The 17,992-nt window shown below is 38.1% G+C and overlaps 1 non-coding gene across 1 annotated transcript; it reads left to right on the forward strand.

Annotated features, from left to right (window-relative positions):
• The first annotated feature begins 14,976 nt into the window (after nucleotides 1–14,976).
• On the forward strand, nucleotides 14,977–15,083 carry LOC113781781. Its single transcript, XR_003469686.1, has one exon. It is a non-coding gene; the product is annotated as a small nucleolar RNA R71 (small nucleolar RNA).
• Nucleotides 15,084–17,992: the final 2,909 nt, after the last annotated feature.

Genomic DNA, 17,992 nt, shown 5'->3' on the forward strand with positions numbered 1-17,992 from the left:
TTCTCACACTCAAATTGAGCATCCTTAACTAACCAATCTGTACCCCTTCACTAACCAAGCTCATTGAATTCTTCCTTCCCAAATTGCAAACAGTGAACAAATGGGGGAATACCAGAATCTTACCTTCCACGTCCTCAAATGGGTCAGAGACTTGATGTTGCTTTAAGGAGTACACCCGAGCTGACACTTTCGATCCGTTCTTTTCCCCCTTCGACAGGTCGGGGTTGGTCGTGATTGGCTGTTGGCTCCTACTCCCTTCTCGCGATCGGCCTGAACAATTTGCGATTTGATGATCTGCGCTCCCACAACGCAGACATTTTCTTCCTTTCTTCCAGCAGACATCCTCCGTGTGATTTGGCTTCCCACAGTACTCGCAGGGACTATGGGAAGCGGAGACTGAGCCTTTCTGTGAGGCACCACGTGACAGCCTCGGTAATTGTGCTTCCCTGTTTCCCCTTCCAATCTGAGGAGGCGTACCCTTATCCTCTTGTTCGGAGCCACTTCCAGGAAATTCCCTTTTCTTTGCTTGAAAGTTCTTGACTTGTAACCTCACATTTTCAACTCGTTGAGCTTTTTCTACAGCATCACTAAAGGTACTGAGTTGGGCTACGGCCAGGTCCTTCTGAATCTCAGCGTTTAATCCTTGGACAAAACGCCTTATCCTCCTTTGCACAGTCATGATTAACTCGAGAGCGAACTTGGATAACCTGGTGAACTGGCTCTCATATTCTACGACGGTTTGAGTTCCTTGGCGGAACCTAATGAACTCATCTTCTTTCTTTTCCTGGATCGGAGGTGGAAAATACTTCGTGTTGAACTCTCCCATAAAATTCACCCACGTCCTTGGGGTTTGTTCTCTTTCCCATTTCATCCCTATGATGTTTCACCAAGATCGGGCCGCTCCCTCCAGTTGGAAGACGGCAAATGTCACCTGTTGCTCCTCAGTGTAGTGTAGCGCGGCAAAGATATCAATCATCTTCTCTAACCACCTCTCGGCCACGTCGGGGTCTGGTTCTCTCAGGAATTTCGGTGGTGAAAACTTCTGAAATCGTTCAAGAGCTTTATCCTCACTCTCGGTATGATTACCAGGATTTCCCGGCTGATGATTAGGATTTTGACCTTGGTGTTCTACTACATGAGCCAACAGGTCAGTCATTCGTTGAATGGTTGTGGCCACTTGTACGTTCGGATCAACCCTAGGTTCAGGGTTTGGTTCAGACGTAGTTCCCCTTGTATCCCCTTCAGTCGTGGGTTGCCTAATTTCGCGACCACGACCACATCCACTACGGGTGCCTTCCATATGGCTTAACTAGTCTAGGGTTGGACCACGAATACGGTATTAAAACCAAAGTATGCAGGTGCAAGTGATAAAAGTAGGCAATATACATATAACACCCCCACCACAGACAGATCACACAATAGCAGTCAATTAGATACAAGCAAAAGGAAACATCATGAATATTACTCACTAGACCAATGGTACAAGACCAATCAACTAAAAGCTATCCCTCTCTAGAACACATCACATGACGTTCCATAGAATCAAATTCTAGTTCGCCCAAGTCATTACTAACATAGGCGCTCATCTATTTAGTAGTCGGGTACAAGAATCCCAAAATATGATAATTCACGACTCGGGCTGGCCAGTCCCAAGAGTAATTCATCTACAATCGAGATTCTTACCAGACCTACAGATCTATTGTCTCCAAGTACCATGATAAAGGTTTAAACCTATAACATTTCATGATCCAAAGCTTATGCTCAAAAGAGCACCTAAACATTCGTACACATTCACGGAATAGGGACCATAACACCACTTGGCCTAAGCTCACTCCGCGCAGAGACCACGCGAAGCAGCTCTGATACCACCTGTGACAGCCCCACCTCCCTCTAAGGCGAACCAAAGGGTTCGGCGGACCGCCTGCCCAGCTCTTGCCGGGACTACGGATCCGGAACCAGCGTAAACCCTACCAACCGCTCAAAAGAACTTCGAGAAGATAACATTCACTGTCCGAAACTCAACCAAGCGCTATAAGTTTAAATAACCCTAGAAAAGAACATTTCCAAACCAAGTCAACTTAGGAACATGGCTAAACACTTTTATATACACATGGTTGCAAATTTACAATTCAAAAGAGAATTGTTCGGTTAAAATACATTTAAGGTTTTCCAACCATCGAGGAGCTATACAAAAGAATACTAAAAGTAGCTCAACTCAGGCTTCAAAATATCAGAGTCTCCAAAATGTGGTATCCTGTAAGGAAAACAAGGATATCAGAACGGGGTGAGCTAGAAGCTCAATGAGGTACCAAAATAATAACAGTCAAGAACCAAGGAACTTCATGCTCAATTAATCACATAGGTGTATCAAATAAGGAGAGGAACAAAACAACTTAAATAAAAGGATACAGGTGGCTCTCAGGAGCCAAATTCCCCATTGCAGTACTTCATCCGACTGTTGACCATCCGTCAACGTTCAAATAAAGGAACCAATCCAGTAGATCACCAGTTTAACGCCAAAATCCCGTTCACCAAACATACCCCTTACCGGGCCCGAACGCCAAATAGGAACAGTAATGGTAATACTCGAGTATATCGGAATGAAGAGTCTCAATACCCAAAGATTCCCCCAGGAACAGGCACCCATGGATTGTCAATTATCTCGACCAAGCCCTCGCTGGCTCGATTTAATTAACTCCCCATGAGGTTGAGCTCAGGTTTAACAGGAAGGTCGTTGGAAACTCTTCCAAACGACATCATAACAAGTGCAAGTAACAAGTTGAAGTACATGACAAGTACAAGTAATAGATTCCAGTTTGTTCAGTACAGGCAAGAGAACGAGTGTGATAAAGTACACCCTCGTCTCATACAAGATAAACAGTCAGGAAAGACATTCAACTAGCAATTTGCAAGTGCAGGAAACCAGTTTAGCAATAATTCAGGGGAGTGGTACACTCACCGGTTTCAGTACAGATACCTCAAAAGTTTTTGTGCAAAAGAGAGCTTTAATCACCAAGATACCCTAAAACAACCAAGGTGAAACAATTATGGTTTCCACTTTCACAATCCAGTACACGAAATGTATAAATAAGACTCAACTATAAGTCGTGTGCCTGATCAAATTAGCTACCAGTGCAAAGAAATAACAATGTAATTTTGGAGTAAAAGGTGGCGGTTGGTATCAAAGACATGAACAACCCTAAAACCCTTCGCTCAAGTCACAAGTAAATCCAACTAGCCTTCAAGTAAAATTTCGGCAGCATATCCCTTGTGTTTACCTATTTTCCAGCCATTAATGGCTTCATTATTTCCTCAAATCAGTCCCAACATCTCATACAAAAATAATCTCATTCCAAAAGCCGTTCACTAGGTTTAAAGTTATTCAAGTACAAAATTTAGTTGGGAAAATGACCGGAAATGAAAGTCAAGCACTAAAATTTTCAAATAAGCACAATAAAACTCGATTATAAGTCATAACCCAATTCCAAATACCACCAAAATAGCGCTCCATAAGAATACATAAACATTAGAAGAAACCAGAAAAATCCGGAAATGGAGTTAAGTGTTAACAAAAAAAAAATAGTTTTTGACACCATTTTCCGATTTTGGTACCAATGGCACTACGATTATCGGATGGAGGTCCAAGAGACACCGTTTCGAAGCTAAGAGATAGGGCTACAATGTTACAGAAGGTCACTTAGCCTAGTTTCGAGTATAACCAGGTCAAAAATGCAATATACTACACCAGAACTGCAAAAACATATTCACAAATCGCATTTTGGTGCAAACATCATAAATCAGGCTACCTAAGTCCGAATCGAGTAATTCCAAAGGCATCCAAAAGCTAAGAAACAGGGATACCATTCATCAGAAGGCCTCAACAACTAATTCCGAAGCATTCCCAACCAAAATAACCCAGTATAGAAGCAATTCTCAAATTCGGGTAGAAACAGGGCAGCAAGGGTAATTCCATCTTTCCACAAGCTACGTTGCTCCGATTGACCTGAAATTTTTCGTACATCTCTAAACTATCATTCTATATAACTTTCATGTTTTAACCCAAGGCCAATTCGGCCTCTAACTATGAGCTACAGTGCCGGGCAGAATGTAAATCAATGAAACCCTAACTTTCCAATTTTCTTTCCAAAACAGAAATTGCTTGCAATTAACCACTTTTTCCACCTTCTAGCTTCCTTAACTATCATTTCCAATCCTCATACATGACCACATAATCATATTCATATGAAAACAGAAATATCACCAATAATTATAAAATTTCACCAATTCAACCAAAAATCAAGATATAATCCATAAAATTGCATCTTATACCATCACCAATCATGAATTAAACATCATTAGATGGAGGAGAGGGGTTCCTTCACTACTCACCTTAGCAACACAAGAGAGGGAGCAACTAATCACTTTAGTCTTCCAAACAACTCCACTAAACACCTCACAATCACTCACTTAAGAGTTTCTATGGAACAAAAGCAAGATTAAATGGTTGAGTTCTTTGATTTGAACAAGAGTAGAGCTAAGAATTTGGAGAGGTTTTCTTTCTTTCTTCCTTGGAGAGAGCCGACTTCAAGAGCTTGAAATAAGGGTGAATTGTGGTAATTTTTTGTTTTATTGGTTTAGTTGGTCAAATGGTAAAAGAATGAATAGTGGTCTTATAGCAAGATTGAATCATATGGTGACACTTGTCACCCTAATTAATGCATCTCTATCTCTTTGTTTCCTCTCTCACCAATCCACTTGGGTAACCTCTAATTATCTCTTATCACCCGATAATTTAAATCCAATATCCAAAACTTAATCTAGTTGGTCGAATTTTTCCGAACTTTTCGCACTAGCGGAGCCCAAGTCCGATATACGCTCTTAATTTCACAAAAACTAACCGATACTAGAAAAATCATCTAAAAACTATATTTACTCATAAAAATTAGTTAGAAAATTTTTCGTAATAAAGAAAATGCATAAAAGGCGTATAATTAAATAAAATAAAGCCTAGAAAATCGGAAAATTTTCGGGTTTTCACACTCTCTCCCCCTTAAAAGAATTTTGTCCTCGAAATTCGTTATCATCGCCTTCTTCGGAATACCAAATATTTTATTGCTTCCTACTCACACTCAAATTGAGCATCCTTAACTAACCAATCTGTACCCCTTCAGTAACCAAGCTCATTGAATTCTTCCTTCCCAAATTGCAAACAGTGAACAAACGGTGGAATACCAGAATCTTACCTTCCACGTCCTCAAATGGGTCAGAGACTTGATGTTGCTCTAAGGGGTACACCCGAGCTGACACTTTCGATCCGTTCTTTACCCCCTTCGACTGGTCGGGGTTGGTCGTGGTTGGCTGTTGGCTCCTACTCCCTTCTCGCGATCGGCCTGGGCAAATTGCGATTTGATGATCTGCGCTCCCACAACGCAGACATTTTCTTCCTTTCTTCCAGCAGACATCCTCCGTGTGATTTGGCTTCCTACAATACCCGCAGGGACCACGGGAAGCGGAGACTGAGCCTCTCTGTGAGGCACCACGTGACATCCTCGGTAATTGTGCTTCCCCGTTTCCCCTTCCAATCTTAGGAGGCGTACCCTTATCCTCTTGTTCGGAGCTACTTCCAGGAATTCCCCTTTTCTTTGCTTGAAAGTTCTTGACTTGTAACCTCGCATTTTCAACTCGTTGAGCTTTTTCTACAGCATCACTAAAGGTACTGAGTTGGGCTACGGCCAGGTCCTTCTGAATCTCAACGTTTAATCCTTAGATAAAACGCCTTATCCTCCTTTGCTCGGTCATGAATAACTCGGTAGCGAACCTGGATAACATGGTGAACTGGCTCTCATATTCTACGATGGTTTGAGTTCTTTGGCGGAGCCTAATGAACTCATCTTCTTTCTTTTCCTGGATCAGAGGTGGGAAATACTTCGTGTTGAACTCTCCCATAAAATTCACCAACGTCCTTGGGATTTATTCTCTTTCCCTTTTCATCCTTATGATGTTCCACCAAGATCGGGCCGCTCCCTCCAGTTGGAAGACGGCAAATGTCACCTGCCGCTCCTCAGTGTAGTGTAGCGCGACAAAGATATCAATCATCTTCTCTAACCACCTCTCGGCCACATCGAGGACTGGTCCTCTCAGGAATTTCGGTGGCGAAAACTTCCGAAATCGTTCAAGAGCTTTATCCTCACTCTCGGTATGATTACCAGGATTTCCGGCTGATGATTAGGATTTTGACCTTGATGTTCTACCACATGAGCCAACAGGTCAGTCATTCGTTGAATGGCTGCGGCCACTTGTACGTTCGGATCAACCCTAGGTTCAGGGTTTGGTTCAGACGTAGTTCCCCTTGTATCCCCTTCAGTCGTGGGTTGCCTAATTTCGCGACCACGACCACATCCACTACGGGTGCCTTCCATATGGCTTAACTAGTTTAGGGTTGGGCCACGAATACGGTATTAAAACCAAAGTATGCAGGTGCAAGTGATAAAAGTAGGCAATATACATATAACACATCTACCACAGACAGATCACACAATAGCAGTCAATTAGATACAAGCAAAAGGAAACATCATGAATATTACTCACTAGACCAATGGTACAAGACCAATCAACTAAAAGCTATCCCTCTCTAGAACACATCACATGACGTTCCATAGAATCAAATTCTAGTCCGCCCAAGTCATTACTAACCTAGGCGCTCATCTATTTAGTAGTCGGGTACAAGAATCCCAAAATATGATAATTTACGACTCGGGCTGGCCAGTCCCAAGAGTAATTCATCTACAATCGAGATTCTTACCAGACCTACAGATCTATTGTCTCCAAGTACCATGATAAAGGTTTAAACCTATAACATTTCATGATCCAAAGCTTATGCTCAAAAGAGCACCTAAACATTCGTACACATTCACGGAATAGGGACCATAACACCACTTGGCCTAAGCTCACTCCGCGCAGAGACCACGCGAAGCAGCTCTGATACCACCTGTGACAGCCCCACCTCCCCCTAAGGCGAACCAAAGGGTTCGGCGGACCGCCTGCCCAGCTGTCGCCGGGACTACGGATCCGGAACGAGCGTAAACCCTACCAACCGCTCAAAAGAACTTCGAGAAGATAACATTCACTGTCCGAAACTCAACCAAGCGCAATAACTTTAAATAACCCTAGAAAAGAACATTTCCAAACCAAGTCAACTTAGGAACATGGCTAAACACTTTTATATACACATGGTTGCAAATTTACAATTCAAAAGAGAATTGTTCGGTTAAAATACATTTAAGGTTTTCCAACCATCGAGGAGCTATACAAAAGAATACTAAAACTAGCTCAACTCATGCTTCAAAATATCAGAGTCTCCAAAATGTGGTATCCTGTAAGGAAAACAAGGATAACGGAACGGGGTGAGCTAGAAGCTCAATGAGGTACCAAAATAATAACAGTCAAGAATCAAGGAACTTCATGGTCAATTAATCACATAGGTGTATCAAATAAGGAGAGGAACAAAACAACTTAAATAAAAGGATACAGGTGGCTCTCAGGAGCCAAATTCCCCGTTGCAGTACTTGATCCGACTGTTGACCCTCCGTCAACGTTCAAATAAAGGAACCAATCCAGTAGATCACCAGTTTAACGCCAAAATCCCGTTCACCAAACATACCCCTTACCGGGCCCGAACGCCAAATAGGAACAGTAATGGTAATACTCGAGTATATCGGAATGAAGAGTCTCAATACCCAAAGATTCCCCCAGGAACAGGCACCCATGGATTGTCAATTATCTCGACCAAGCCCTCGCTGGCTCGATTTAATTAACTCCCCATGAGGTTGAGCTCAGGTTTAACAGGAAGGTCGTTGGAAACTCTTCCAAACGACATCATAACAAGTGCAAGTAACAAGTTGAAGTACATGACAAGTACAAGTAATAGATTCCAGTTTGTTCAGTACAGGCAAGAGAATGAGTGTGATAAAGTACACCCTCGTCTCATACAAGATAAACAGTCAGGAAAGACATTCAACAAGCAATTTGCAAGTGCAGGAAACCAGTTTAGCAATAATTCAGGGGAGTGGTACACTCACCGGTTTCAGTACAGATACCTCAAAAGTTTTTGTGCAAAAGAGAGCTTTAATCACCAAGATACCCTAAAACAACCAAGGTGAAACAATTATGGTTTCCACTTTCATGAATCCAGTACACGAAATGTATAAATAAGACTCAACTATAAGTCGTGTGCCTGATCAAATTAGCTACCAGTGCAAAGAAATAACAATGTAATTTTGGAGTAAAAGGTGGCGGTTGGTATCAAAGACATGAACAACCCTAAAACCCTTCGCTCAAGTCACAAGTAAATCCAACTAGCCTTCAAGTAAAATTTCGGCAGCATATCCCTTGTGTTTACCTATTTTCCAGCCATTAATGGCTTCATTATTTCCTCAAATCAGTCCCAACATCTCATACAAAAATAATCTCATTCCAAAAGCCGTTCACTAGGTTTAAAGTTATTCAAGTACAAAATTTAGTTGGGAAAATGACCGGAAATGAAAGTCAAGCACTAAAATTTTCAAATAAGCACAATAAAACTCGATTATAAGTCATAACCCAATTCCAAATACCACCAAAATAGCGCTCCATAAGAATACATAAACATTAGAAGAAACCAGAAAAATCCGGAAATGGAGTTAAGTGTTAACAAAAAAAAAATAGTTTTTGACACCATTTTCCGATTTTGGTACCAATGGCACTACGATTATCGGATGGAGGTCCAAGAGACACCGTTTCGAAGCTAAGAGATAGGGCTACAATGTTACAGAAGGTCACTTAGCCTAGTTTCGAGTATAACCAGGTCAAAAATGCAATATACTACACCAGAACTGCAAAAACATATTCACAAATCGCATTTTGGTGCAAACATCATAAATCAGGCTACCTAAGTCCGAATCGAGTAATTCCAAAGGCATCCAAAAGCTAAGAAACAGGGATACCATTCATCAGAAGGCCTCAACAACTAATTCCGAAGCATTCCCAACCAAAATAACCCAGTATAGAAGCAATTCTCAAATTCGGGTAGAAACAGGGCAGCAAGGGTAATTCCATCTTTCCACAAGCTACGTTGCTCCGATTGACCTGAAATTTTTCGTACATCTCTAAACTATCATTCTATATAACTTTCATGTTTTAACCCAAGGCCAATTCGGCCTCTAACTATGAGCTACAGTGCCGGGCAGAATGTAAATCAATGAAACCCTAACTTTCCAATTTTCTTTCCAAAACAGAAATTGCTTGCAATTAACCACTTTTTCCACCTTCTAGCTTCCTTAACTATCATTTCCAATCCTCATACATGACCACATAATCATATTCATATGAAAACAGAAATATCACCAATAATTATAAAATTTCACCAATTCAACCAAAAATCAAGATATAATCCATAAAATTGCATCTTATACCATCACCAATCATGAATTAAACATCATTAGATGGAGGAGAGGGGTTCCTTCACTACTCACCTTAGCAACACAAGAGAGGGAGCAACTAATCACTTTAGTCTTCCAAACAACTCCACTAAACACCTCACAATCACTCACTTAAGAGTTTCTATGGAACAAAAGCAAGATTAAATGGTTGAGTTCTTTGATTTGAACAAGAGTAGAGCTAAGAATTTGGAGAGGTTTTCTTTCTTTCTTCCTTGGAGAGAGCCGACTTCAAGAGCTTGAAATAAGGGTGAATTGTGGTAATTTTTTGTTTTATTGGTTTAGTTGGTCAAATGGTAAAAGAATGAATAGTGGTCTTATAGCAAGATTGAATCATATGGTGACACTTGTCACCCTAATTAATGCATCTCTATCTCTTTGTTTCCTCTCTCACCAATCCACTTGGGTAACCTCTAATTATCTCTTATCACCCGATAATTTAAATCCAATATCCAAAACTTAATCTAGTTGGTCGAATTTTTCCGAACTTTTCGCACTAGCGGAGCCCAAGTCCGATATACGCTCTTAATTTCACAAAAACTAACCGATACTAGAAAAATCATCTAAAAACTATATTTACTCATAAAAATTAGTTAGAAAATTTTTCGTAATAAAGAAAATGCATAAAAGGCGTATAATTAAATAAAATAAAGCCTAGAAAATCGGAAAATTTTCGGGTTCTCACACTCTCTCCCCCTTAAAAGAATTTTGTCCTCGAAATTCGTTATCATCGCCTTCTTCGGAATACCAAATATTTTATTGCTTCCTACTCACACTCAAATTGAGCATCCTTAACTAACCAATCTGTACCCCTTCAGTAACCAAGCTCATTGAATTCTTCCTTCCCAAATTGCAAACAGTGAACAAACGGTGGAATACCAGAATCTTACCTTCCACGTCCTCAAATGGGTCAGAGACTTGATGTTGCTCTAAGGGGTACACCCGAGCTGACACTTTCGATCCGTTCTTTACCCCCTTCGACTGGTCGGGGTTGGTCGTGGTTGGCTGTTGGCTCCTACTCCCTTCTCGCGATCGGCCTGGGCAAATTGCGATTTGATGATCTGCGCTCCCACAACGCAGACATTTTCTTCCTTTCTTCCAGCAGACATCCTCCGTGTGATTTGGCTTCCCACAGTACCCGCAGGGACCATGGGAAGCGGAGACTGAGCCTTTCTGTGAGGCACCACGTGACATCCACGGTAATTGTTTTAATAGCCCAATATGCCTTATGTTCAATCTCTACAAGTAAATGACAAACTTTTTCATATACTAATTGATACGGTGACATCCCCAAAGGTGTCTTAAATACCATCCGATAAGCCCACAGTGCGTCGTTGAGTTTTCTTACCCAAGCTTTTCTTGATTTGTTCACCGTTTTCTTCAAGATGAGCTTGATCTCTCGATTAGCTAACTTCGCTTGTCCGTTTGCTTAAGAATGGTATGGAAGTGATGTCTTGTACCTATAACCATACTTAAGCAATAAAGAATTAAGTTGTTTATTATAAAAAATGCTTTCCTTCATCATTGACTATGGTACTAGGAATACCAAATATAGTAAAAATGTTTCCTTTAAGAAACTAAAATACCACCTTAGTATCATTAGTAGGTGTAGCGATTGTTTCAACCCATTTAAAAACATAGTCTACGGCTACTAAGATGTACTTATTATTCAAAAAACTAGAAAATGGTCCCATAAAATCCATACCCCACACATCAAAGAACTCTACTTCTAAGAAAGTAGTTAAGGCCATTTTATTTTTTCTAGAGATATTTCCGGTTCTTTAGCAAGCATCACAGCTTTTAACATACTCCCTAACATCTCGGTATATGGTAGGCCAATAAAATCTCGATTGCCATATCTTAGTTACGATTTTAGAAGTACTAAATGACCATCCATTTCTAAATTATGACAATGATATAGAATATCACGTACCTCCTCTTCGGGAATACATTTATGAACCATACCATCGGCACAATGCTTATAGAGCAATGGTTCATCCCAAAAATAGTTTTTAACATCAATTGTAAGAATTTCTTCTTTTGGTGAAAATTAAAACCCTTCGAAAGTACTCCACTTACTAAATAATTAGTAAAGTTCGCATACCATGGAGAATTGATAAGTGCTAGGATAAATTCATCCGAAAAATTCTCTTTAATTGAAATTTGGTCATTTGTCGGGATATACTCCAATCTTAAAAGGTGATTTGCTACAAGGTTCTCCGATCCCTTTTTATCCTTAATTTCAACATCAAATTCTTGCAATAAAAGAATTCACCGGATTAGGCGAGGTTTTGTATCTTTCTTATGCAATAAATATTTAAGAGTTGAATGGTCCGTATAGATAATAATTTTAGATTCTACTAAATAGAATCTAAATTTATTTAGGGCAAATATTACTACCAATAGCTCCTTTTCCGCAGTTGCATAATTGAGTTGTATTTCGTTTAGCAATTTGCTAGCATAATAGATAATATGCATCCTTTCTTCTTTCTTTTGCCCCAAAACTGTTCCAACCGCGTAATCACTTGCATTACACATCAATTCAAAGGGTAGCGACCAATCCGATAAAATTATAATGGGTGCAGAAGTCAATTCCTTTTTCAACCTATTAAATGCAATTAAACACTCATCATTAAAATGAAAAGGGGTATATTTACATAGTAAATCACACAATGACTTTGCTATGTTAAAAAATTCTTTAATAAAACGTCTATAAAAACTTGCGTGTGCAAGGAAGCTTCTTATCCCTTGATATTGTTTGGAGGTGGCATTCGTTCAATAACTTCTATTTTTTCTTTGTCCAACTCAATTCCTTTAGAGGAAATCTTGTGCCCTAAAACAATTCTTTCACGAACCATAAAATGACATTTCTCCAATTCAGCACAAGATTTGTCTCCTTGCATCTCTGCAAAATTAAATCTAAATTATGAAAATAATGGTCAAAAGATGAACCAAAGACTAAAAAATCATCCATAAAAATCTCCATAATTTTCTCAATATAATTGTAAAATATAGCCATCATGCATCATTGAAATATAGCAGGAGTGTTGCATAGGCCAAATGACATCTTTCTAAAGGCAAAGGTGCCGTAGGCGCAAGTAAATGTGGTCTTTTTTTTTATCTTCCGGAGTTATCACTATTTGGTTATAACCTGAAAATTCAGCAAGAAAATAATAAAATTCATAACCAACTATATATTCTAATAATTGATCAAGAAAGAGTAAAGGAAAGTGATCTTTTTTAGTAACTGCATTCAATTTTTTGTAATCATGCACACTCTCTGCCCAATCACAAATCGTGATGGAATCATTTCATCGTTTTTATCCATTATTATTGTGATTCCACCCTTTTTAGGGACAACATGAATGGGACTAATCCAAATACTATCAGAGATAGGAAAAATTATACCTATATCAACCACTTCAGAATTTCATTTCTTACCATCTCTTTCATATTTAGATTGAGTCTTCTTTGCATTTCAGCCACTGATTTACTATTGTCCTCTAACAAAATGCGATGCATACATATAGAAGGACTTATACCTTTTATATCCAAAATTATCCACCCAATCACCCTCTTGTGCTTTCTTAGAACTAGTAGCAGTTTCATACATTGTTCCTCATCTAGGTGAGCACTCACAATCACCGATAGAGTGCTATTCATACCTTAGATGGTTGGGAAGTGGCTTGAGCTCTAATTTTGGCAGTTCAATTTCCGAAAGTGGGGGGAGTCCTTTTCCTTGACCAAGAGTCTCATAAACATTACCTCTTTTACAAGGTGTTTGAAAATCCAAGTATTTGATCAATGCTTCAATTTCTTCATCATTTCCCTCCTGCATTCCTACAATCATTAAACAAAACTCAAGAGGATCTAAGTCAAGATTGACTCGATTCAACTCTTGAGTTAGTATTTCAATAGTGCCAATGGAACAAGCATGGTAGGTAAAAGAAAGGTATTTTTTCATTTCCTTCAAGTTAAATACCACCTCTTCTTCACCTACTTGAAACTTGAGTTTGCCATTTCTGACATCAATGATAGTACCCGCAATTGCTAAAAATGGTCTACCAAGAATAATTGGCATAGACATATCTTTCTCCATATCTAATACCATAAAATCCACAGGAATGATGAATTTTTGAACTTTAACCAACACATTTTTCAAAACTCTTAATGGATATCTAATAGACTGATCGGCTAACCGCAAAGAATATTAGTGCGTTTTAACTCATTCAAACCTAATTGTCTAACCACCGTCAAAGGAATTAATGATACAAAAGCACCAAGGTCACATAATGTCTTAAAAAATTCAATGTTACCGATAGTGCAGGGTATAGAAAAACTCCCCGAATCTTTCAATTTCGGCAGCAACTTGTTTTGTATAATGACACTGCACTCCTCTATTAATGTTATCGTTTCGCGATCCTCCAATTTTCTCTTTTGCGTCATGATCTTCTTGAAAAATTTTGCATATGAAGGAATCTGTAAAATAATATCACCGAAAGGAATATTAATATGAAATTGCTTGTAAATTTTGACAAACTTTTCAAAATCTTTATCAAACTTATTTGGCTTGAGTCGTTGAGTAAATGGAACTACCGAAGGTATCAAAATGGTAGTGGAAGATGAAGGCTGATTTTCTTTCAAATTTTTCCTACTATATTCCCCCACACTTACCTCTCACTCCACTCGTTCATTTCCTTACTTCTCACACTCATTGTTCCCTCCATTTTCTTCCATCGGAGGATCCTCTAGTCGTTCACCATTATGAAGAGTAATGGCCTAGACATGTTCTCTTGGATTCACATCCATTTTACTAGGCAATCTCCTCGATTTCGATTGATAATAGAATTGGCAATTTGACCAATTTGGACCTCTACGTTTCTATACATCCCGGTCAATTGGTCCAATCGCCCCTCTAGTCACTTGAATATCTCTGAAGTGCCCTTGACAAGCTTTTCTACCGTAATTTCCCAACTCGATTTAGTATCCACTTGTGGTTGTCTTGGTTGGAATCCTGATAGGTTAGCCGGTATTTGAGGATTGTCTTGATCTTTTCACCCAAAATTTAAATGATTTTTTGACCCCGAATTGTATGTATTCAAGTATGGGTTATTTTGAACATTCCCATTATAATTATTAACAAATTGAGCCTATTCAAGATCAACACACTCGTTAGTATCATGATCATCTCCGCATATAAAACAACAAGCTACATGTACATTAGATAAATTTGAACCACATCCGACTTGTCTACACTTTCATTATATTACTTATTTGGGCGCTAAGTATATTGATAGTATCCATTTCGATCATACCTACTTGGCACCTTGGATTACCTCTTTCATTAGCCCATTGATAATTGTTTGCCACCATTTCCTCTATCAAACCTTGAGTTTCTTGGAGTGATTTTGCCATCAAAGCTTCACTTGTTGCTGCATCAATAGTCGTTTTAGTTGAAAAGGATAAACCATTATAGAAGATTTATATGATTAACCAATCGGGAAGTCCATGGTGTGGACATTTTTGAAACAAATCTCTAAACCTTTTCCATGTTTCATATAATGATTCTCTCTCTAGTTGACTAAAACTAGTAATGCCCATTCTAAACTTAGCCGTTTTATCCGGTGGAAAACACTTATTCAAGAATGCTCTAGACAAATCATCCCAAGTAGTGAAAGTATTAGAAGCATGAGAGTGCAGCCAAATTTTAGCTTTATCTCTTAAAAAAATAGGAACAACTTTAGCCTTATAGCATCCTCACTAACTCCATTCATTTTAATAGTATCACATATCTTCAAAAATGTGGTTAAGTATGCATTTGAATCCTCTACGGCATTACCTCCAAATTGAGATTGTTGAACCATTTGAATTAATGATGGTTTAATATCAAAATTTTTAACATTTACCGTCGGCCCTGCTATACTTGATTGAGATCCTTAGGTTCCCGGTGAAGCAAAATCTCTAAGAGCTCGCTTATTTGCATCATTTTCTGCCATTTCATCCTCAAAAGGCAGCTCTATAACGATTCCCTCTATTTGTTGTTGCATCTCTTCTTATTCTTATTGTAGTGTATGCCTTCTTTGTCTATGCAATGTCCTTTCAATTTTCGGATCAAAGGGTGTGACTACCCGTAAAATTTGGTGCATACACTACAAACAAAAAGAAAATAACAAAGTTAATAATGTTACACTAAAAAATGACTAAAACAAAAATCTATACAATGACCACACAAAAGTTTTAACTACAATTAAAAGAAAGTGTCTAAATTAATAAAGCTTGCTTGGTCCTAATATTGCTGCTCCCCGACAATGGCGCCAAAAACTTGACGGATTTTTGATATAAGTACAAGTTTAATTCTGAAATACACCCGTTTAACTGCAAATATACAAGTCAAGTTAGTAGTTTATGACATATATCGGATCGATCCCACAGGGAGCAACTTACAAGTACTAAGACCTTACTTACTCTATTATTTAGACTAATAATCAATTAAAGTAAGAAAAGTTGTAATTACTACTAGCTAAATAGTCTTAACTAAATAACTTGCAAGGTAATAATAGAGACAATTCACTATATACTTGAATCTAGGGATATAGAGCCCACTTATGGCATAAAAGATACAAGTAAATAGATTTACCTCTTATTACAACTCTTGTTTAACTAGATATTCCTTTCCAATATTACCAATTCTCAGTCTCATGATAAAATTACCTAAACTAGACTAGTTTTCCCTATTCTCATGGTGAATAACTAGATCTACTTTTGTTTCCTTCATGAAATGCAAGGGTAATCCATTTAAGTGTATTTCTATTCTCACGAGTCTACTACTTAATCTCTATTATGTTGTTCCATCATTATTACCAATCTTCATTGAATAATAACAACTAATAACTTACTATTGGTGATCAAGCAACAACAAGTGATAAGCATGCATAATAGACAAGTCAATACAAGGCATAACAAGTGTAAATCATATTCAATTCATATCAAATAACCATAAGTTTCATCTACTCCCAAAATTTAGAAATTTAGCTACTTAAATGATGTATGATAAGAAAGAACATTGCTTCATTGCATGAACACATATTGAACCACAAGCAAAAGATAGATAAAGAAAGTTTAGCCAAAATGTGAAGAAACTCCCAATGATCTTCTATTTCTTCAACAAAATGAGTTGTACAATGAAGTTTCCAATTGGTCTCACAATGTTCTAACTAAAGAGAACAAGACAAAACTAAAACTATGCTCCAATGCTAAAATCTGAAGATAACTCCTCTAAAATCCCTTTTCTCCCCTTTTTTTTAATGATTTTTAAATTCTCTAGTGTTAAGAGAGTCAAAAAGTTGTTAATGACAAGACATAAAACTCCTTTTCTCTTCCCAAAATATCCCTTGACCATGTGCAGTCGAAATTCTTGTCTGGAGTAGAGCTGGAAAGTAGTGTAAAAATAGAATGTGGCTGAGTAAGTTGCAGAATTATGGCTACAATATGCGACCTCAGGAATACTCGACTTAAGGTCACGTATTGACAGCTCGCGTATTCACCTCTGCGAATTTAGTACCATTTCAACTGATATTTTCTCAATAATTGAGGCCGAACTAGCTCTTAACATGAAAGTTGTAGCTCTTCGTGTTAACTTTCCAACGCTTCAAGAATTATCCAATTTGGAGTTTTGTGGACCAAGAAATAACTAAAATACCCTCAGCTGGTCAAGGCTCTATTTCAACTTTCAACCATGCAAATGCACTTCTGTATTTTGCCTTTTTGACAATAAAAATAACTAAACTGGACTTCGATATCTTCATACTAGATGTAGATCTATCTCTTAACTTCAAAATGGTATAAGAATCACCTCAATCCAGTGCGTGTAGCTCAAGATATAGCCAAAATACCAAAAGATGTCAAAGCTATCTAACTTGCATTTCATCCTCTGAGTATTTTGCACTTCATGTTTTTTTTATATCACTTCAAATCATCATCAATCATCTAATTATCTTCTCAAATCATGCCATTTGATGATTGAATCATTAAACCTACAAAAATATGAAGTTTTCACCATTAAAATCCATGGAAATGCAATTTTTATCACTTAAACCACAAAAATGTATATTTTTACTAAAAACTTAATTAATTAGCTAAAAGCATGACTAAAATACACCAAAACTAAATAATAAAATACACTTAAAATATGTAAAATATGCACTTATCAAATCTCATCCCTATAGTTGAGTCTCCTACTAGAGTGAGTTAGTATAGGCCTATCAGACTCTATAATGTGGTGTATAAGATAATTGCAAAAATCCTTATTAACAGACTTAAACTTGTACTGAGCCTTTGTATAAGCCAGAACTAGTCCGTGTTTGTCCCTCAAAGACAAATCCTTGACAATGTTCTAATAGCTCATGAAAGTATTCATTTCCTAAATTGTAAAAGATCTGGAAAGGATAGATTCATGGCTATTAAGTTAGATATGACAAAGGCATATGATCGTATAGAGTGGAGCTATCTTATAAGTATTA

Source organism: Coffea eugenioides, chromosome 8 (assembly GCF_003713205.1).
Source record: "Coffea eugenioides isolate CCC68of chromosome 8, Ceug_1.0, whole genome shotgun sequence".
NCBI lineage: Eukaryota > Viridiplantae > Streptophyta > Magnoliopsida > Gentianales > Rubiaceae > Coffea > Coffea eugenioides.